The 21730-nt window shown below is 42.0% G+C and overlaps 1 long non-coding RNA gene across 1 annotated transcript; it reads left to right on the top strand.

The window, feature by feature from the left end:
• The first annotated feature begins 2659 nt into the window (after positions 1-2659).
• LOC122466368 lies at positions 2660-19440 on the top strand. The gene is made up of 3 exons (XR_006291796.1): positions 2660-2771; positions 11477-11573; positions 18792-19440. It is a non-coding gene; the product is annotated as an uncharacterized LOC122466368 (long non-coding RNA).
• The last annotated feature ends 2290 nt before the right edge of the window (positions 19441-21730 follow it).

The raw sequence follows: 21730 nt of genomic DNA, 5'->3' as shown, positions 1-21730 counted from the left end.
GCAAGCTGGACTATGTGATAGATGGTCATTTTGCACCAAAAATCACAACAATATTCAGGTTTCTCACAGTCCCAAAGGACCAATCATTTACCCCACATCAATTCGCCCCTTAGATCGCACAGCAAAGAAAATCCCTATAGGAAACCTGTAATAAACTAACCAAAGATTTATTAACTAGGAAAAAAAATGAGAGAGTTATTTATAAGGTTAAAACAGGAAACACACACAAACAAATAAGTTACAGTGTTAGATTGAAAAAGGTAACATAAGCTTTTATAATAAGCAGCTCTATATGTCCTTTAGGGTTGAGCCCTGCCAAGCAGCATGAGGATCTTTTGCTTATGTTTAGGACTTTTTGCCTCTCATAGTCCAGACAGAATAATGAGACCAAGTTTATCTTTGTCAGGGATTTTTATCTCCTTCACCCAGATTCCAAGATGATGGGCTGAGTTCGTGCGCAGGCTTCTCCTTCCGGGATGGAGTTAGGAGTGCAATCAACAAGGTCTCTGTCCTTTGATGCTACATAACTCCTCTTTTGACTTCAACAGGCCATCTTGCATGCAGGACAGGCACTTTACCTTAATTAATGCTTCTTTTCTTGTTTGGTGAGTTATACAGTTACAGGGGTTTACATTGCAAACACTCAAAATAACTTTATACCATGGGATACAGATATCATATGTAGGATTAATACATGCAGCATCCTGCGAGCATTCCAAAAAGTCTAAACACTAAATACATACTTATAAGACTAATACCGATTTTAACTATACTAACCCCCAGGTAAGCCAGACTGGTTTCCAACTATGCATTTGTGAGGTTCAGTGAGGCCCCAGGTTTTGGCACAAGCTGGCACCTGGTCTGCGAGCATTGCAGCTTCCTCTATTAAAAATGACTGTCATATCCCATTGTTTTCAATGGAATTGAAGTCAGGCTTCCTTCAGGGAAGATGGTAATCTCAGGTGTTCTGTGGTTTAAGAGACTGGACAGGAAACTGAAATCTACAAAATATGAAGACGGTGCAGGAGGAATGTGCAGAAGAGGTAGGATGATTGATTGGGTGCAGCTAAATGTAAGATCTGGGAAGGCAAAACACATGCCCCTCTGAACTTCTCTGAGGTAATTTCTCAGTCTTTAGAGGGTGACTAAAGTAGGTATCCTGTGTCACTTGGACTCTTTGGAGCTTGAGAAGTAGCAGCCTCTCTGTCCTTCGAAATACTTCAGAACCATGTCAGCTAACAAACAGTCTTGGGGTCTCCACAGTTAGCAGCACTCCAGCCCTTGTATTAATTAGCTAGTAGGTCCTCTCAAGATCCTGGTGACACGGAAGTCTGTACCCTGTATCCAAAGTGGTACAGAGATTGAGACCCAGCCTTCCCAGCAGACACATCTCTTGATTCTGTGTCAATCAGCCATGAGTCCGTAGTGATGTCTTTAACTCCTGTATTTATAACACCATCACGGACACACACACACCCCGCCCCAAATGTTCTCTGACTGGCACAGCTCTCAGAAGCTGACTAAAGTGTGACCTGCCTAATGGGTTGCCAACAATGAAAAACTTCCTACACAGCCTCAGAAAACAGCTACTGAGCATGGCTAATAACTGTTCTGAATGTTTCTGGGTTCTTTTAGATGAGTTGCTTGGTCCTGCTCTCTGTACGTGTGCAGAGATACGAATATCCAACTTAGCTCTATGTCTACGGCCCACTGCTTCTCTCCTGATCTCCAGGAGAAACAAAGTCAAATGCTGCCGTCTAAAGCATGTGGGTTGCACAGACAGGGGGAATAAGTAAGAACAGAGGAATGTGGAAGATAGAAGGAGTAGCAGACTAAGGAGGAGCCAGAGAAATATGGGATGGAGGAGAGAGACCAAAATGTTGCAAGAAGAGACAGAGGGATTGCAAGGCAATAGAGGTGGCAGAGAGAGAAAATATAGGGGATAAGAGAGCATAGGGAGATGGAGAAGAAAAATATGGAGGATAAGAGCATATAGGGCCCCAGTGGGGCACAGAGACAGATAGAGAGCATGAAGGTAGCGAGGGGGGCTGGAGACTGGCTGGGACATGGAAAGAAACATGATAGTGATAAGGGAGGGGAATGGAGGGTGATAAAAAAGGCAGCTCCCTTTTTTAGGAAATGGCAAGTGGGAACTGCTTCTGAAGAGCTAGCTGGAAGGCCTGCATTTAAAGTTGAATTTTGATCCTGAAATGATCCCACTCACAGTGGGGAGATCATCTCCCCTAGTGACTCAAAAAACAGAAGGCAGATAATTAACAAACAACCTTTTAAAGCCAAACTCATGATTTTGTGGGGTCTGACTCATGGTTTTTGAAAGGTTGGCAATACTGCAGAGAGTAGGAGAGAGAACTTGAAGGATTTTATAGTAGGGGGGATTTATGTAAATTGGGGATGAGCACCTATTTAATATGCAAATTAAGATATTTCCCAATTTACATTAAAATCTCAAGCCTTCCAAACCTACAGCTCTAGCAGGTATATTACACTGTAAAGCTCATGTTCCACCTGAGGAATACTCACTCACTCTAGTAAAGAGGAGACTAAACTATTCTGGGCTCAGCCAGCACTAACCAGACACACCTGTGTCAGGCTTGCATTGCCTGGAGGAAGGAAGCTTTAACAGGGAAAGCCTGCCACAGGAAAGGGGTGGTGATTAGGGAGATGACTGCAGAGACTGTTGGTTACAGAGACAGACCAGCAAAGAGGAAGGCTGTAACAAACCTTGTTGCTCCTGAGACTGCATGGCCCAGGTATAAAGTGGGGTAAGGCTGGAGGAAAACCCTTACCAAAAAAACTGTATTTGTAGATAAGTTGCCCCCAGAGACTGACCACTTTTTTCTTTTTCTGCTGCTGTCAGGGGAGGGAGAGGAAAAAGAACCTTTTTGTTTTGGTTTGCAGACTTCCTTGTGTGCCATATGTGGGAAGGACTCTGTAAGCTGCTTCAATTGTGGTCTGGTGGGGAGTTGGGGGAGCCTAGCATACTCCAAATAATACTCTAAATTTTGCTTTGGGACATACTTCTGATATAGTCTTCTCCACTTCATTTTGTAACAAGCCCTTATGTATGACCACCTATTATTCTGACATGTTATTAATCCATGCTTATGTAGGAGTGACTGTGATTGGCTAAAAGATGATCTACCTTATGTATCTTTGACTTCTACTCCACACAAGTGGTATTTTTCCAGAGGCAATACAAACAGGTGTTTTTTTGAACTTGTCTTGCTGTATATCTATAGTGAAGTTGATTATTGTCTCTTTTGCCTAGTTTCATGCTACTTTTACTAGCATGCAGGGGTGCTGCAACCATTTTTATAGTGGGGGTGCTGAGAGCCATTGAACCAAACTGTAAACCCTGTATATAATGGAAACCACTTCAAGCCAGGGTGGTGCTGCAGCACACCCAGAACCCCTAGTTCTAGCACCTATATTCGTATGTAAACCCAGTGTGCTCTGGCACCTGGGGATGTACACAAGGTGTCACGTCTCAATATGGTATATCAATTGCCATCTTATTTTTAAATAAAATGATTAGAAGCATCTACCTCAGAGGCAAATAGTGACCAACTGTTTTTAAAAGTACAATATACAGGCATAAGAAATAGGCTATCATAGATACAAGAATGCTTCATCAACATGGATGCACCTTCTCATGTAGAGGCAATATTAAGACATGACACCTTGTGTACATCCTTGTGTATTATTGACGTCTGATTTGTGTCCATTTATTCTTTTACGTAGAGACTGTCCAGTTTGGCCAATGTATGTGGCAGAGGGGCATTGCTGGCACATATCACATTGGTAGATGTGCAGATGAACGAGTCTCTGATAGTGTGGCTGATGTGATTAGGTCCTATGATGGTGTCCCCTGAATAGATATGTGGACGCAGTTGGCAACGAGCTTTGTTGCAAGGATAGGTTCCTGGGTTAGTTATTTCTTTTTGTTGTGTGGTTGCTGGAGAGTACTTGCTTCAGGTTGGGGGGCTGTCTGTAAGCAAGGACTGGCCTGTCTCCCAAGATCTGTGAGAGTGATGGGTTGTCCTTCAGGTTAGGTTGTAGATCCTTGATGATGCGCTGGAGAGGTTTTAGTTGGGGGCTTGAGGTGACTGCTAGTGGGCGTTCTTACTTTCTTTTTTGGGCCTGTCCTGGAGTAGGTGACTTCTGGGTACTCTTCTGGCTCTGTCAATCTGTTTCTTCTCTTCAGCAGGTGGGTATTGTAGTTGTAAGAATGCTTGATAGAGATCTTGTAGGTGTTTGTCTCTGTCTGAGGGGTTGGAGCAAATGCGGTTGTATCGCAGAGCTTGGCTGTAGACAATGGATCGTGTGGTGTGGTCTGGATGAAAGCTGGAGGCATGCAGGTAAGTACAGCGGTCAGTAGGTTTCCAGTATAGGGTGGTGTTATGTGATCATCGCTTAGTAGCGTCCAGGAAGTGGATCTCTTGTGTGGACTAGTCCAGGCTGAGGTTGATGGTGTTTCCAGAAAATACCATCCTGGCTGCTATGGATGTAGAAGCCCTCTACACCAACATTCCACACAAAGATGGACTACAAGTAGTCAGGAACAGTATCCCCGATAATGTCACAGCAAACCTGGTGGCTGAACTTTGACTTTGTCCTCACCCACAACTATTTCACATTTGGGGACAATGTATACCTTCAAGTCAGCAGCACTGCTATGGGTACCCACATGGCCCCACAGTATGCCCACATTTTTATGGCTGACTTAGAACACTTCCTCAGCTCTCGTCCCCTAATGCCCCTACTCTACTTGCGCTATATTGATGACATCTTCATCATCTGGACCCATGGAAAAGAAGCCCTTGAGGAATTCCACCATGATTTCAACAATTTCCATCCCACCATCAACTTCAGCCTGGACGAGTCCACAAGAGATCCACTTCCTGAGGAGTAGAATTTAAAGACCCTTCATTGATGATTTTAGGGATGGCCTAAAGAAAACTGCAACTGGAAGATTGCCCTCCAAACGTCTTGCTGCCAGTGTCTATTTTTAAACTGCTTTGACAATCAAGAAGATAAAATGTGTTTTTGATTTCAAGACTGCAATCACTCTGTGTCTGTCAACTGCATTAAGATCATTTTGTTTTCAATTATTGTCTTTTGTTTAGCTTCATTATCACTCATCAGTCACTGAACAAATATCACATTGTCCATCTTTCCAGGCAAGTACTGTAATTACTCAATAACTGCAATATTGATTCTAGAGCACGGAGTCCTACTGGCTGGCATACAAAGTTGCTTACTAACTCAGAACAGAGTTCTTTTTAATGTACTTCCAAGCAAGAAGTTCCTCAAAGGAAATTTAAAGTTTCTCTCCCTTTTTGATGCCAAGGAACTCTGCTTAAAGAATAAACTCAGAGCCACTCCAGATTTGCATATGCATGTAAGATTCACATGCATGTGAGCTGTAAGATTCAAGCTACGTAAAGCTTTGCCAGAGGCCTATAGAGCTCGGTGTAAGCGAAGGCATATCAGAGGTTGCACAGCCCCTTTAATAATGCATCTGCAATGTATTAACAAGATGTCATTTTGTGAAACATCAAAATCCATGAAGAGGGGTCCCAGAGTAAAACATCACACAAATATGGTCAGTATCCAGGCAGTGATTTCAGCTTCTCATTTCTGAAGCTGTTTTATCTTTCCCTCCTGTCTCACTGAAGTCTTTTCATAGCAGTGCTTCCCATGGTGAGCAAACACCACCACAAATCACATTACTTTTCTATAAGTATCTAAGCAAGGAACAAATATTTAATAATGGGCTTGTCAATCTAGCAGAGAAATGTAAACACAAGCCAATGGCTGGAAGTTGAAGCTAGACAAATTCAGACTGGAAATAAGGTGGAAATTTTTAAGTGAGGGTAATTAACCATTGGAACAATTTACCAAACATCATGGTGGATTCTCCATCGCTGACAATTTTTAAATTGAGATTGGATATTTTTCTAAAATCTGCTGTAGGAATTATTCTGGGGGAGTTCTATGGCTTGTGTTCTACAGGAGGCCAGACTAGATGATTATAATGGTCCCTTCTGGCCTTGGAATTTAAGATCTCCATTGTAATTCATAATTCCATCTATTCGATGGTCATATGTGGTAGACCATGGAACCCACCATAAAGTCTTTTGGGAGTTTATAAAGACTTGCCAAGAATTCCCAAGTAAACAAAAGGCCTCCTTCAAACAAACATCTTTGCATCTGGCACTGATAATTTGTTATAATTTGGAAGGTAGAATATACCTTTTGCTGCAGCTTTAAAGCTTGCAAATATCTTCAAATTCATGAGAGAAAGGGGCTTTGCTATTTATAAAGTGTCTTTCCTAGGTGGATTCTTTTCTGGTTCCTTCTCCCCGAATGAGCTACTGAACTGAGAGCAGCTGCACAATGCAGGATTTGTGTGCAAAATCAATTTGTGGGACTGGACCCACATAGTGGTACCTACCTGAAATGATTATTTCTTAAACCTATTGGCTGCTGTCCTCTGTGTGGGGGGGAGGGGGGGGTGCAAGTAGAATGATTCAGCTCTGTGTGAAGAAAGCGCTCTTAGACAGTCACTGCTCTCTAATGTAAAGGTTAGGTTGGCTCTATTTCAGATCCTTCATTGGGGGCCCTCTTGCATTCAACGGGCAGGAGGCCCTAGAAATGAAGAGGGCTTTCACTTCTTTCTATCCTTAAAGGAAACAAGTCTCTGGCAATGTAATTAACATAGAATTTTAGAAGGCAGAAAGCAAGTGGGATGGCAATTGCACTTTTTGGTGAGTTGACATGAGAAGCTTTGCTCTGTTTTTGTTTTGCCTTGTCTTCCTTTCTAAGGTCGAGCTCCTTGCCCTAACCAATTGCTTTGCATCACCTATGTTAGCACTAAACCTGATGCAATGTTGATGAATCCAGCCCTTGAGAGTTCCCCTTGCATATGGGACTCCTCGGGTGGCATAGACAAGCCATAGTAGCAGCTCCTGCACTATTGTCTCTGGGAAATGAGTGCCTCCATACCCTATTGACACAAGGTAACCCCCTGGCTGTTTTGCTTTATACAAGAAACAATCCCTAAAGGCAGATTGGGCTGGAGGGACTATCTAGGGGCTAAGTGGTTTAACACCAGCTGTGCTCCCTTAAGTCATACTGATCCGGGACCCTAGGCACAGGCCCCATTGTCCAAGTGGCTAATCCATTCCTAAAACCCCTTTCCAAAATGGTGTAAAGGGGCCTGAGGGTAGCTGATTATCCTGTCCCCAGCATTATATATAACCACCTATTTTAGCTGATAGCCAGAATTTTTCAATACCAATTTGTATCAACTCTGTATATAGGACCAAAACAAACTGATCTGTATGGTCATTCCTAATTCCTAGCAACCTCTATGCTTAGAAACAGTTGCATTCATAAGCAGTCAGATTTGACTTCCGCTATGGGAACTTCTGCAATTGATTAGCTAATACGAAGAGTATCAATGTAGTTGAAGTAAATCACCACAGTAGGATGTAGGGGGCAGAGGTTGAAGATCTTTGTCTCATGAGGAGTGAGGATTTTTTTTTTTTTTTTTTTTTTTTTTAAGCAGATGGACAGCTACCTGTAAGGGAAGCCGTGACAGGTGAATCCTCACTTTGCACAAAGCTGATGTAACCAGCTGCACAGCATCCACTCCCCACTGCCTTCAGCCTAGCAATTGATGGTTGGTGCAGAGGGACATACCAGAGGCAGGAGGGGAAGAGGCAGAGCACACTGTGTTCTTTCAGATCCTTGTCTGCAGCTACCAGGGACTTTTTCAGGCTTTACCCTGCCCAAGAGTGGGAGAGAGGAAAAGTAGCTTAGAACATAAATACAACATAGCTGAAGATTCAGTTTAACTTCTGGCATTTCTGTGCTTTTTGAATGCTTTATTTCTCAACTCTAAAGTGTTATGGGCCTGGGGCAAATGCCAAATGAAGTCAATGGGCATCTTTCATTGACTTCACTGGGCTTTGGATCAGGCCATGTATGCAGATTCAGAATTAAATTAAAAATCCATTTTAAAAGTATGAAGTGTAAGCCACATTGTTTTTATCTAGAGGCACCAAATCACTAGATAGGAGGGAGTGAAGAGAATATAAAGTTTCATAACTCCACAGCCTCTTAATCCTTTGGATGAATATTTCTTGCTAGAAAATGTGAGAAAAATTCTTCAGATATTCAGTGTGATGCTCAGACATCCAAGAGCTAAAAAGGTCCAGAATGAAGTTCAAGATAAGGGGTTGTTTCTCCTCTCACCCTGGTGTGAATCAGGAGCAACTCCACAAATGTAAAACTGGTGTGAGAGGGGAATCAGGCCAGGCAACATTAAACATAATAGGACAGAGAACTGATGTCACTTAAGCTCCCTTGAGCTGCAGTTGTTTCAGTCCTTTTCAGCATCACCTCTTCTGAAGCTATTTCTCTTTTCTCCCCCCTTCCTCCATACTATTTTATCCCCTTTGCTTTTCAGGGAGCAACCACATTTTTGGCAATGAGTCACATAGTAACGTCTGTTTTGTTTCTACTGTTGCTTTTAGCTTGCTGCCCTGTGCCTGCCATAAGAAGTACCTGTGCCAGTAACGTGCTGAGTCCTGAAGTGTCAAATCAGAGTAGGGGAGACAGGTGGGCAAGCAGCAGGAGCAGCAAAGCAATGTGACACATGAGATATGAAACAATGGCAGCCCACAAAGTCTTCTTTCCCTCCTCCTTCCCCCTCTTCCCCCCCCCCCCCAAAAAAAAAAAAAAAACATTGGGCATGGCATCCCTTGAAACATCAAATTCACATGGAGGAAAAACAGACTTTGTTTTTCGTAGGAACAGTTAAAGGGCAAGATTAATCTCAACACATGGAAATTAAAATGGCTACACTGCCTAAGAAACCTTTTATCATTTGGAGACAACCATATAATGTTTCTCTTTGGATAATCAAAGAGACATTTGACATATTGCAGATCTCAGCCTGGATGGTTTAAAAAAGACTTCTTGTTGTGGGTGTGGTGTGTGGGGTTTTTTTTTTTTTTTTGGCTTTTTGGTTTTGTTTTTTAAACTGGAGTTCTTCTAAAGGAGCTTCCCCACTCCCCCATATTTCCAGTTAACTACTAATCCTGTAGGAAGAAGGGGAGAAAAAGGAAACTCCACAAACATTCTGCTAGAAAAGAGAGGGGATTTTTTTTCCTCGGGGGGGGGGGGAGGAGGAGACTTCTAAAAGATTACAGAAGGTCTCATGTTTTCTCATCTTTGAGGACACATACTAACTGTCTTCTTGTTTGAAACCTCAATATTCCTATGCCTGAGATTGCCTCAGTTGATGCAAAGTGTAGAATTGTTTTGGTTTCTAAAATGACTAAATTGTTAAGTACAGTTTTTGCTTCTTTTCCCCCCTGGAATATCTACTCCTTTGCCTGTCACTATGCCAGTTAGCTTGATTAGAGAGACAAGGTGGATGAGGTAATATCTGTTATTGGACCAACTTCTGGTGGTGGTGAGAGAAAAAGACAAGCTTTTGAGTTTACATAAAGCTCTTCTTCAGGTCTGGGAAATGTACTCAGTGTGACAACTAAATACAAGGTGTCTCTCTCACCAACAGAAGTTGGTCCGATAAAAGATATTGCCTCACCCACCTTATCTCTCTAATATCCTGGGACCAACATGGCTGCAACAACACTGCATGCAGTTAGCTTAATGTCGGGTGCTATTCATTGTTGGTTCCTGAGTGATATTCTTTCAGGTACAAAGTGCACTGGAGAAGGGACACTGGAAATGAGGTATTTAGATTCTAAACTCTGTGGGGCAGAGATTCTCATGGAGACAACTTGGGGATCTATATGTACAACTAGAATGGCTGCCACTGGATACATTGATATATCTGGAGTCATCCATATACTGTCAGGGCTGTGCAAAGAATCTCCAAGAACAGGCTAAACCTTGTTGATTCCTATTCAAGTGGAAGCACCTCCAGACAGCGGGATGACTGAAGCCTAGATAAAACAGTCTGTCAGGTTTATCTGCAGGAAGGCGTTTGGGATATTTGAATTGCTCTAGAGGCAGAACAACAATCAAGTGTTAATACAAAGGTACTCACAAAGACAAAAGAAGTGTGGGGAGGACAAAGGAAGAGATGGGCATGGCTCTCATGCAGAGGGGTCTTGTTTAACTGTGGGATCAGCAAAAAAAGGAGGAAACTGGCTGCCTGGGGGCAGGGTGGGAGAGAGACTCCTGCTTGGTCTATGCTACAGAGTTAGGTTAACATAAGATCGCTTACATCAATCTAATTATGTCAGTGTATACACTAGAATGCTGCTTCCACCGAAGTAAGTGGCTTGCTACACCAACATAATAACTCCACCTCCACGAGAGCCGTAGCGCTTATGTCAATATAGTCCTTCTTACATCAGCTGCTGGCGGTCAGCCCCAAGTGGGGCTGACAGCTGGAGCCCCTCCATCCCCTGCTGCCAGGTGCTGACAGCTTGAGCTGCCGACAGCTTGAGCTGCCAGCCTGGTGTGGGGCTCACAGCTGGAATTCCCCTTGTCCCGGGGCTGACAGCCTGAGCTGTGAGCCCAGGTGGTTCAATTTCACAACAGGGAGCCTATCCATAGCCATGAAACTGACAAGAATATCAATTTCACCACTATTTCACATTTCGTCTCTGGCTTGCGCTGTCAGCCTTGGGGGTGGGAGAGAGGGGGTTTTCCAATGCTAAGCCATGCATGGCTGTCACTGCCCAACAATGCCCCACTTTAGTCAGTGCAAGCGCTCCTGGTGAGAACATGCACCACTGGCAGAAGGAGGGCAGTGTGGATACCAACAAATGATTTTAATTGCTGCAGGGGCTATAGGTCAACCTTTCCTAAGTCAACCTAATTTTGAAGTGTAGAGAAGCAGTCAGTCATTTGGAGTATAAACCATGTTCAGGAAAGGGAATCCTGGACTTCTTAAAGGAGTTTGACCTAACCCCAAACAGTGCTCAGGACTGGTAAAGAATGAGGCAAGGAAATGCATACAGGTGAGTTTATTTTGTCTAGAGCTATATATTCCTTGTGCTAGCTGAAGTAAAGAATGATTGATTGGTTTCTGGAACCCTTATAAAGTTTGTGTCTACTTTCACTATCATGTGTCCATGAAAAAGTGAATTGTAAAGCCAGAGCACCCACAAGGTTGGAGCTCTAGGAAAAGGTGTACTTAAGCTAGTGAAGGGTACTAGTGTGGGGGTACTTGTCCTGAAGGCCTAGGATAGCTGGGCCACACGGTCTCATTTCCATGAAGGGATGACAGTCAACCTGTGCCCAGGAAGTGTGCCAGAGAGGCTAAGGAAAAAGATACTCTGCAGCAAGGGAAGCTTAAAGGTGTATTTAGCCAGTGTGATGGGTCACAAACACAGTAGCCTAATGCATGTCCAGTTGGTGGAGCTCTATCCAGGCTGTGTAAGTCTCATACTTTGTGTTTGTACAGCTCCTAGCACACTGAGGCCCCGATCTTGATTGGCCTACTAGGCGCTACTGGAATACACACATGATAGGACACCAAAGAAGAATCTGGTCTAAAGAAGGTAACCATAAAGAGCGTCATCCTTCACTACTAAAATTTATGGGAGTTAGTGTTCAGACTTCAGTGAGATCAAGATTGAGAACCAAAAAGATGAGAATGGGGTAAGGAAGAGAGGACCATCAGTTCACTACCCCTTGTGATCTTATGCCTGTTACATACCCCTCTCAGTTACTTATCACATATCCTTTCACAGATGAAGTTGTGGGGGACAAACCCAGGTCTCCGTTTCTCTACAAAAAGTTAGGGGAAACTGTGCGAGGGTTGCAGAATTATCCACCCCCAGACCTTGTTTTTCAGGATTTCCACGGCAGGAGCATTGGGGCCTATAGCCTTTTTATTATAGGCTTTTAAATGTGATCTTAAAAGCTTGGTCCAAAAAAGAAGTAAAAAATACTAAAATGTTCCCATTTCTCTTAATTCCTTTGAATATTTATTTTTGGCTTGTATCTGAAGATTAGTCAGTTATCAAACTGTCTCCACAAACAATAAATCAGGAACTTTCTCTTCCACTTCTCTGCTGGGACTTATTTATTACATGAGGACAAAATCTGGTGGTTTTTTGTTTTTTTTTTAACAGTAATAGCCTGTGATGTGTCAAAAGGATGTGTTAACATCATCCTACGAAAAGGAGAAAGTGGATCATGAGAGAGAGCTCCTTTGTCAACAAACATTTAGTAAATAAATGCACCTCAACATAAGTAAATGAGTACAACTGGCTCATCTCTAAGAGACCCCAAGTTCAGTTTGGGCACTCAGCAGAAAAATCCACACCACTTTAATTTGAGACTGGGATGTTGTGGGGTCTACTTTATCTCTTTTATTTAAAACAAAAACAAAAAAACTCTTCCCTCTCCCAATTACAATTATTGAACCAAGTAAACAATAGTTGAACCTGTCAGCACTATTTCATAAATGCCTGACATCCTAGTCTGTTCATGTTTTATAGTGTGCCCATCATTGTGGTATTAGCAGAGAATGTTCGAGGGGCAGGTGAGCAGAGCAATTGCCCTGTGCACACCAACTTCCAGTTCAAATAACTGCAATTGCAAGAAGGGCTGTTTAACCACTAATAACTCACTGCAAATGTGTCATTTCATTGGTGTGTGTGAAGCGATTCACATAGTTTGTAAAGTATTCTTTTGATCCATTGGGCTGAGAGGTACTATATATGATTGTAAGCACATTTTCCAAAGCTAAAATAGTAACTATGTTATAAATAGCTATTGAACAGGCGAAGTTGGATTTTCAACTTCATTGGATTGTCCTTTGTTGGACTATTTTGCTGCAGGAGGAAGAGAGACCCTTATTCTCATAACTGACAATCCAAAATTATCTGAAGTGCAACAAAATGTATCAGATGGAGGCTTGCTCAGAAAGTGAAAAACCTCAGATTAAATACACCTCCCATTAGAGCAGGTTAATCTATTCATTACAAATAATGGGTCCGATCTACAAATACTGGAAATTGTGGCCCTGCTGAAGTCAGTGTTTTGTCATGGGGTCAGAATTTCACCTGTAAGCTTTATTTGTCTAATAAATGGCTTGCAGAATTGCGCTCAATATTTGTTATGAATTTAGCACCTCTTCTGTTTTGTGACTTTTTTTTTCTTTGAATGTATTCATCATTCAAGTATTTGCCAAAAAGCTTGGTTGAATAATGTCAAACTATACGGTGTTTGTTCGGTGACTACTTGCTATTCATTATTCATGGTGTGTGATTGAAGCACTCAAATCACATGATACAGTTTTCACTGTATGGGTAGATGACCGAAGTATTTAAAATTACTAACAGTGACTAACAAATATCCTTTACTCTATAAATTTTAATAGAAAAAACTTTCAGAATTCATAAACCTTTATATCTGTGCTCAGTTGTCCATTTACTTATGAATAAGAAATCATATGATTCAGTGAATCATAACCGACTAGATGCAGCACTTTTATTCATGGAAACTAATCGCTGATTTTAAAAAACCTGTTCAGAGCATTTGTGCCCATCTTATCCATACCTGAACCAAACCTTGCTGGCCTGTCCACAAGGCCTGTAACAAGTTATATGCTGCGAGAAATATTTGTGAAAATAAATAAATAAAATAGCATAACTATGGAAAATATTTTTTTCTTAGAGCTGTCAGATATTTCTGATCAGTTTCCAAACTTTTTCTGTATTGCAGGCATGCTTAAGACTATATAGGACTTTTGAAGCCAAACCCCACCCCTCCCAAAAATTGTTTGTGATAGCTGAAAGAATTAAGATCGATGGTTGCCAGGGCTGGTTACCCATACCAATTTGTACCGCAATTTATGAGAGCCATGTTTTGATGTTTGCTCTATAGATTTAGAGAAGAGAGGATGCTGGGCACATGCAGTGGTAGATCACCTCTGCTCACAAATTCATGGGGCTGCCTTGACTTGGGTTCTAGATAGAACCACATGGGTCTACCCACCTTTCTTTGAATTGGTAAACAATTTGAAAACATCAAAAGTGAAAATAAGTAAAATTATTTTTATACCACTATTGTGGCAAATAAAACTTCCCTGTAACAGACCATTTTATATTCATAGAAATATAACAATTAGATTAATATAACCAGCAACTATAATTTAAATGTATGAAAATTTAATAATCTCTCAATGAGTAGAGCTCCCTGATGCATACAAAGACACAGGTTTTTAATTCAGTCTAGTTCCTAGGAAACATCTCTGTTTAATACAAGTGAAAAATGTGTTTTTTTTTCTTAACAATAATTTTTTTGGGGTAGAAGGAGTTCCAAGTAGATGAAATAATTTGACTTTTTTACTTCCTATTTAAAATACAACCTCCATCCAACATCACAATATAGGTTCTTTAAACATAAATAGCTTGAGACCTCCAGAATTCAAACACATGGAGATGACAGCTCAAGTACACTAGAAATCCTAACATATCCCTTAAAAAATTAAATTGTATAGAAATGAAATATCCTGCATTCCTACTAAGATGTGACAGTATTAGCACCTTTACCTGGAGTGCATAAGTGTTTTAAACACTGCTGATCACTGTCTTTTCTCTCAATGTGAACAGAGAGTAAATTAAAAAGAAAATAGAAAGAATCACCAAAATTGATGTGATTTTTCTTTTTAAGAAAGGTTTTACTATTTACTAATCCCAGGAATTATATTAAATATTGAACACACTGTAGATTGCTTCACTAAAATGTCAAAAAGCAAATGTTACCTGAAGAAAAATTGTTCTTAACAAATGTATGGTTTGAAAAGTATATTTGAAGTTAAACAGCTGAAATATATTTATTCTTATTACGAGGACACTTAAATCTTGGCTGATTCTACTGCCAAGGCACCTTGCTACAAAACAAGGCCCTGAAACTGCCCTCACATTCACATGGTACAGGACCTGACAAGGACAAATGCTACTTTTGTGGTTCCTTGATCCCCAGAATCCCAAGGAGCCAGATTAGCTCCAGGTAAATTAATTAGACATCAGTTAGAGCAGCCTCAGGGACCATTACAGCAGCCTGGGGCACTGAACTGTAACAGCTTTCTGGCCAGCAATGGGGAGTGGATATAACATAGGTTTGGCCCACCCAGGGCATCAACTGGTACAGCTGAGCAAGTGAAAGGGGTGTTGTAATTTGCTGCTGGTATATGCCAAGGGGAAATCAAGGGAGGGAACTGAGGCATGTTTCTACACCTCAAGTGGTGCAGTTTATGCACTTACCTCTTCCTCAGAGTTGTGCCTAAAAGCACACATTGGGCCACTGCATATAGTTTTCTGAAGAAAGGGTGTGTTTTCCAAGAAGTCTGTAGTGATGGACAATTTTATTATATGTCAGAGCTTAGTCTCCAGCTCCAGAATTTCAATTCTACCTTTGGGGGAGGGCGGTAAACTTTACAATTTCATCTGCACTGCTAAGAAATACAAGCTACCTAAATAACACTGTACCTGATCTTCTGAAAAAAGCTGTGCCTTTTATGACAGCAGCATACTACTACACTCAATCACACATGAACCTGAAGATCTGGAAGAGGAACCAGAAGGGGCTGGGAGCTATAAAGTTTGAGGACTGTAATACGGGCTGGAGATCCTGGGCCTAAGCCAACCCTGAGTTCAGGATAAACTCCACTTGAGAGGAATGAGGTGATTCCAGTATAAAAGGAGCAGGGAAGTTATACTAAATCTCAGGCAGCTGCGTTAGTGTGTGGAGAATGAGGAAAGCTCTCAAGGCAGTGAAGAGACTGCAAAGGCCCCAGGCAGGAGGGTCTCTTACAGTCAAACTAAGATAGATATATATATAAGGCCTTGGGTAAAATTTTCAGTCACCTAAGTGATTTGGGAGCCTACACCCCCTGGACTTTTAATTATTCCCAGCAAGTTCCTAAGGGACATAAGTGCTTTTGAAAATCTTACCTTTTGCCTAAACAGGTATTTCAGCCATTAGCAGCCAACCAGGAGTGTAGCTGTACCTCATCTGGGAGGAGGAAGAGAAACCTTGCATTGTGTGGACTTACGAATGGACTGTTGTTGGGTTTTTTGTTTGTTGTATTTTCTGTGGGGAAGGAGGTAGGGAGTTTTATTTATTTTATTAATACACCTTTTGAGTAAGGGGGGGGAAGCTTTAAGTGAAATGTATTTGAACAATCTAGAAGGGGAAACTGAGGCAGGCTGCTCATGGCATGTATCAGCCAGGAGGGGGTGCATAAGAGGCAGCTGGTCTGATTACAAGGACACTGACCGCCTAAAAAGTGATCTGACAAACCCTTTTAGATCACATGGTTTCTCAGAATATACAATGTATGTTACAGAAGAGGGCTGCCTGCGCAGGCATTCTGGTTGAAGATGAGCCTATGGCAGATGACTGTATCAGCTCAAGCACAGACACGTCCAAGGTATTGGAGCATAAAATAGTTGTGCTCCGACAGCCAGGGGCACGTAATCCCAAAGGGTGTCTCAAATTGTGTTTGATGCCCTTTCGTGTGGAGGAACGTCAACCAGAAACTTTGCAAATGTGGGATTCTACAAGCCCTGTGTGTGCCTCCTGGGATGAATCCTACACTATTAGCAAGTATGTAGGTGCCAGATCACCTTCAGGCACCAAGCAACCCTGTCACAGGTAAACAAAGAGAAATGTTAAGGACGAATAAATATTCATGGTGGAGCAGCACAAAATGATTTAGCACAGGTGATGCTGTAATCGTGATTCATTAGGGAATATTCACAGTGCTTAATGGCCCTCAAACACTTACATAACCTGTGAGGTTGTCTGATATTAGTGCGCTAACGATGCATTGTAAAACATGTAGGACAGAAAGTCTCCTTTGTTGAAGTCCTGCTAAGGCATCTTTCTTTTACAGGTTTCAGAGTAGCAGCCGTGTTAGTCTGTATCGGCAAAAAGAACAGGAGTACTTGTGGCACCTTAGAGATGAACAAATTTATTTGAGCATAAGCTTTCGTGAGCTACAGCTCACTTCATCGGATGCATGCAGGTCTTTTACAGGTCTTCTAGATGTGCTTGCTTTTTTCAGCAAAAACCATGATGATTAGAAATGACATGTTGCTGTTTAATGCCTTTTCATTTTTACTCTTGAGCAATGTGATTTTAACCAAATAGCTTTCCATATCTGGTCTCTTACAGTCAAACTAAGATAGATATATATATATAAGGCCTTCGGTAAAATTTTCAGTCACCTAAGTGATTTGGGAGACTAAGCCCCCTTGACTTTTAATCATTCCAGCAGGTTCCTAAGGGACTGAAGTGCTTTTGAAAATTTTACCTTTTGCCTAAACAGGTATTTCAGCCATTAGCAGCCAACCAGGAGTGTAGCTGTACCCACGTAAACCATTTGTATAAACAGGAAAAGTCTCTGTAAGCTGCAATTTGCACCAGTACTCAAAGCAAGGGTAGGCTACACCAGCTCATTATGTGCTGGATTTGTGCTGGAAATGGCCCAACTTGACGATCACTTTAGATAAGCTATTACCAGCAGGAGAGTGGGGTGGGAGGAGGTATTGTTTCATGGTCTGTGTATATAATGTCTTCTGCAATTTCCACAGTATGCATCTGATGAAGTGAGCTGTAGCTCACGAAAGCTCAAGCTCAAATGAATTGATTAGTCTCTAAGGTGCCACAAGTCCTCCTTTTCTTTCAGCTCATTATGGTTTATAGTAGCTTTCTGTCTATACTAGGATTTCACACTGGTGCTCTTACATCACTGGTTAGCTAGCCATGGTTGTGATCATGGGCAGTGGGTGGAGCTTCCCCTGGGGGATGCTAGCTCCCTGTCCCGTCTCTTCTGTCTGCCCACACTCCATCCCCACTCAGCCCCCTCCCTGCTTGGCCCCCGCACTACCACTCACCATATCCCTTCCCACCCCCATTGGGGCAGGAGAGGGTGAGGAAGGATGCAGTGGGTGGGGGGGGGTCTCAGAGGATGAGGAGGGACACAGAGCAGGGGGGTCTTGCTGGAAGGGGGTGGGAGGTGAGGAGGGACGTGGTGGGTGGGGAGGGTCTCATGGGGAAGGGGGTGGAGGAGAGGAGGGACGTGGCAAGCAGTGGGGACCTCCGGAGAGGGGCTGATGGAGTGGAGGAGAAGAATGAGGAAGGACTCACCAGGCAGCAGTGGGCAGTGGGAGCCTTGGGGAAGGGGCAGAGCAGGGAGGGGTGGAGGCAGAGCACAGGTGAGGTGAGGATTGGAGTGGCCTATTATACCCGCTGCCCATGGCTATGATTGGGGCAAAGCCCCAGTGAAGATATGGCCTAAAACAATTTCTTTCTTCTACGTTCATAGACACACATTCATCCCACATGGGTTTTTTTGTTGTTTTTTTTAAAAGTCTCCAAAAATTGTTCTGAAAGAGGAATGGATAAACTGCACCCAATCTCCAATTAAATCCCCTTGAATCGAATTTAAAATGTGAGGCACAACTAGCAGGTATGGCCTCAGTAAGGATAGAAACAAAGGCTATGCAAACACTGTTCGAGCAGCAACTGCAGACGATAGTCTATGCTAACCATCACTATTAGCTCAGGTGTAGGAAAGCCTTATCTAATGCACAGGAGTATTCTAAGGTAGCACACAGTGTCAGCAGGAGCATGTACAGGGACAGTCCAAGTGCAGATAATAATCTCTGATAATGGAGGTCAGTCAGTTGGGTCTGATAACATACAGGTACCTGAACTGCATATAAAGAGAAACTGCCTCTGTTTCCTCTTTCCAACAGCTTCCTGCTCTACCTGTGCATGTCTGTCAGCTCTGGAATGCTCATTATTCATTTATTAAACAATATATTGTTTGCATATATGCATTCAGTGAATTCAGCAAAATAGCAACCTGAACAGAAGTCCTACCCCGAACACTATTCAGACTCAGTTGGAGATGATTATTACAGATGTCAATATGAAGACAGGAAAAGCAAATGTTATCAACCGTCACGGAGAAAGGAATATGTTAACAAAGAGTGAAAGTGGTAGCTTCCCTTCCAACTAACCAATGGATAAGATACCACTTATCTCCATACAGGAACAGCAAGAAAGCAGCATACAAAGATGGTATCACTGCAAGTGTCCTGTACAGTTCACTGGTGCACAGAGTCAGCCTATAATAAAGTCATTTGCATTCACAGGCAGGCTTGCTTGTGTGGACAGCAGAACAGACTCTGGGAAGTGTTGTTTTACTGAATCAAAAGAAATTTGCACATAAAAGCCACATCCAGGTTAATTAACCCTGTGGCTCACTCAATATTGCCTTCCCAGTACTCCTAAACAAATCTCAACTGTATAATTAAATCCTCGGAAGAAGTGTCCCTTATATCTTTAAGGGCTCAGCTAGGCTTGACAAGTGTCAAATATACTCATAGCTGATATAGTTTTGGGTACCAGTTATCTACTCTCCATTTCCTATATCTCAGCCTACCTCCTTTCCAAAACACACATCCCAACAGAAGTTTTTAAAGCTTCCCAAGTGCACAGACAGTTGGCTTTTTAAGGTGGGAGACTTAAAGGCATTCTAGTTTAATTACATACATTATTCTTCTGCACAACTAGGAATGAGAGGCACAGACATGCATGATAAATATTAATCTCACACTAGGTTGAAAATGGATTGCAGTAATGGATGTCAGTATTATGTTAGTGACAGAATCTGGAATCAAAAACGTGAGGGTTATAAGTTGACACTGGACCACAATACACCTAATGCTAACTTACCCACCATGTGTACACAAAACAGTTCATAGTTTCTCAGTTGTGGTGGTAGATGAACAATTCTGTAGGAATACTAATACTGCTATATAATTTTTCACTTCTGAGAGGGTCAGCTTTAGCCCTCCAGTTCCTGACATCATTGTATTTCTCATATAAATGTGTTCCTTCTTTTTAAATATAACCTTTTAAGTGACCTTAGTGCTTGCAAAAGATGACATACTATTGAATCCACTGAAAAATTAGGTCCTCTGCTTATCACTGAAAGTCTGTATTGAAGCTAATGTGCTTCAACCCTGACCTGGTGAGATTTTTATGCTGATGGGGTAGCTTATTCACTCTTTGGCCTCTCTTCTGTGACTGTCAACAAGAGTGCAAATTAACACTAATTATTGTACTGTTTTATGTATTGGGCTGAGAACACCAACTCATTTTCTACAGGCCACTACACAGCTGACCTGCTTCAGCTTAGTCAAGTGGCTTAGAGTAGAAAGGGTCTGTATCTCATTAATAAGAGATTGACCCAGCCAGTCTCCCATTACTTCCTTTCACAAATCCATGTGTGTTTGTTTTCCCATCAAATAAAAAGGGTCAAATTTTCTGCAGGTGTAACTGTTGACATCAGTGGAGTTATGCCCGGAGTGAATTTGGTCTATTCAATCAGTTAAGAACAACCATAATGGGTCAGACCAGTGATCCATCTAGTCCAGTATTTTGTCTTCTATCAGTGGCCAGTACCAGATGCTTCAGAGGGAGAGAACAGAGCAGGGCAATTACTGAGTGATCCATCCCTTGTCTTTCATCCCCAGCTTCTGACAGTCAGATGTTTCAGGACACTGTATAGGGCTGTGTCCCTGTCCATCTTCAGTGATCACCATTGATGGATGTAGGTTCAGGAAGGCTAATCCTTCTTCTTTTATACTTTTGACCTTCACAACGTTTCCTGGCAAGTTCTACAGGTAGACTGTGCATTGTGTGAAGAAGTATTTTGTTTCGTTTGTTTTAAGTCTGCCGCCTCCTAATTTCAGTGGATGACTCTTGGGTTCGTGTGTTATGAGAAGGGATAAATAACACTTTCACTTTCTCTCCACCATTCATGATTTTATAGACCTCTGATATCCGCCCTCTCCTTCCCCCACACCCAGTCATGTCTTTTTAATCTCTCCTTGTATAGAATCTGTTCCATAACCCGAATCATTTTTGTTGCTTTTCTCTGTACCTCTTCCAGTTCTAACTTTTTTATTTTCTTGAGATGAGACAACCAGAACTGCACATAATATTTCATGTGTGGGAATGCTGTGGATTTGTACAGTGACACTATATTTTCCTGTCTTCTTTTCTATCCCTTTCCTAGTAGTTCTAACACTGTTAGCTTTTTTTTTTTTTGGACTGCTACTGCACACTGAGCAGACTTTTTCTGAGAACTATCTTCAATGATGCCAAGATCTTTCCTGAGAGGAAACAGCTAGTTTAGCGCCCTCCCCTCCTCCCCCCATCATTTTGTACGTATAGTTGGGAATTTTTCACCTCAATGTGCAGTATTTGCACTTACCAACTCTGAATTTCATCTGCCATTTTGTCACCCAGTCCAGTGATATCCTGTGGCAGAATGCACCCCTGTATTCATCCCCTATACTCTTGTAATAACCCTTGTACAAGGAATGCCTTGTGAGATATTATTTGTAAACTCATGACTTTCTGATTTGCAATATCATGGTAAAATGCATGTCGCAACATTATGCGTAAAGTTAGGAATATAAGCTGAAATTATGACTGAGGTGTGTTTCCCAGATAAGTCTGGGGAGGGGCTAAACCAGTTTATCAAAGACAAAGGTCAAGCTGACACCGTACCCAGGTGTCAACAAAATTGATAGGCCATCACCTATCAAGCAGCCATTCTTTGACAAGAAATGGGGAAGGGCAAAGATCTGCATCTTTACAAAGAAATGGCATAAGGTCT

The sequence above is a fragment of the Chelonia mydas genome, chromosome 6, assembly GCF_015237465.2.
Source record: "Chelonia mydas isolate rCheMyd1 chromosome 6, rCheMyd1.pri.v2, whole genome shotgun sequence".
Lineage (NCBI taxonomy): Eukaryota > Metazoa > Chordata > Testudines > Cheloniidae > Chelonia > Chelonia mydas.
The sequence above is the reverse complement of the archived record's forward strand: the minus strand, read 5'-3'. Positions and strand labels throughout refer to the sequence as shown.